This window comes from Herpailurus yagouaroundi, unplaced genomic scaffold, assembly GCF_014898765.1.
Source record: "Herpailurus yagouaroundi ecotype Mexico unplaced genomic scaffold, PumYag 132388, whole genome shotgun sequence".
Classification (NCBI taxonomy): Eukaryota; Metazoa; Chordata; class Mammalia; order Carnivora; family Felidae; genus Herpailurus; species Herpailurus yagouaroundi.
Window position 1 is genome coordinate 1 of NW_024422145.1, and position 1121 is coordinate 1121.

The 1121-nt window shown below is 30.2% G+C and overlaps 1 non-coding gene across 1 annotated transcript; it reads right to left on the bottom strand.

Annotated features, from left to right (window-relative positions):
- Positions 1 to 342: 342 nt before the first annotated feature.
- Positions 343 to 460, bottom strand: LOC121026550 (small Cajal body-specific RNA 7). The gene has a single exon (XR_005788383.1).
- Between the last annotated feature and the right edge of the window lie 661 nt (positions 461 to 1121).

The window sequence follows — 1121 nt, forward strand, 5'->3', positions numbered from 1 at the left end:
AGAGAGAGAGAGAGAGAGGGAACATTAGAGTGTGTGTGTGCATGCCCTTATCAAATCTGGCTGGAACTTGTGCCTTTACATCTGAAGATTCAGGATTTTCTACAATTTAGGGGGAAGTTCTTTTGGTTTATATTTCTTCCTCCATTGTTTTTTTTCTTCTCATTCTAGATCACACTGTTTTTAGAGGTTGTACTTTTCATTAATTGTCCTACTAAATCTGTTTTATAGTCAACAGAGGAATGCAGACAAATACGTATAATACAAAGGGATATCTGGTATTTTATAAGAAAGGCACACAGATAGGCTTTGCTGTTTGAAAGGGAAGAGAAACAACTGATAATATTGGAGTGTAATTTTATGATGCTCTGTTTTTAAAACTTAGATTAATCTCTTAACTTACATATTAAAAAATTTCCAATCATACAACATTCGACACCCAGTCTCTATTTCATCATTTCCATAGGATGCTCTGCTTTTTAGATGTAGTTTCTTGGTGAAAAATGTATCCCAGACTGTAAATGTGGCCCAGATTATAAAGAGTCTTATTTCACCTCCATTATGCTATATTTCTATCAAAATTCCTATCCTATGTGTATTTTAAAGTATATCTTAGCATATTCTCCAATTTAAAAACTTTAAACTTAACCATCATAAATGTCCCTGAAGCACTTAATATGCTTTTGATAATATCTACTTCTTAGGGTATTCAGTAATTGATCTTAAATATATTAGAGAGTTCCCTGTTAGCAAATTCTTTGTTAGCTCAAAGATGTTAAAACCCTATTTAAAAAAAAAAAAATCTGAATGTATACTCTGTTTTCTTTAACTATATCATAAAATTTGAAACAATTAATTTGGTTCACTTATATTTAAAAGTAAATATATGACATAGTATTGTTCCTTTTGGAGAGGGGCAGAGATGCCACAAATGCAGTAAAACGAAAATGATCTGCTTCTAAAAGAGTAGAAACTCATTGTTTAACTCTTCACAGATTAAGGCCAAGAGTGATAAGGATCTTTCTCTTCACTATTTTTTTTTTGTGTGTGAAGTCATTTTATTTTTTTTTATTTTATTTTTTTTTATTTATATATGAAATTTATTGTCAAATTGGTTTCCATAC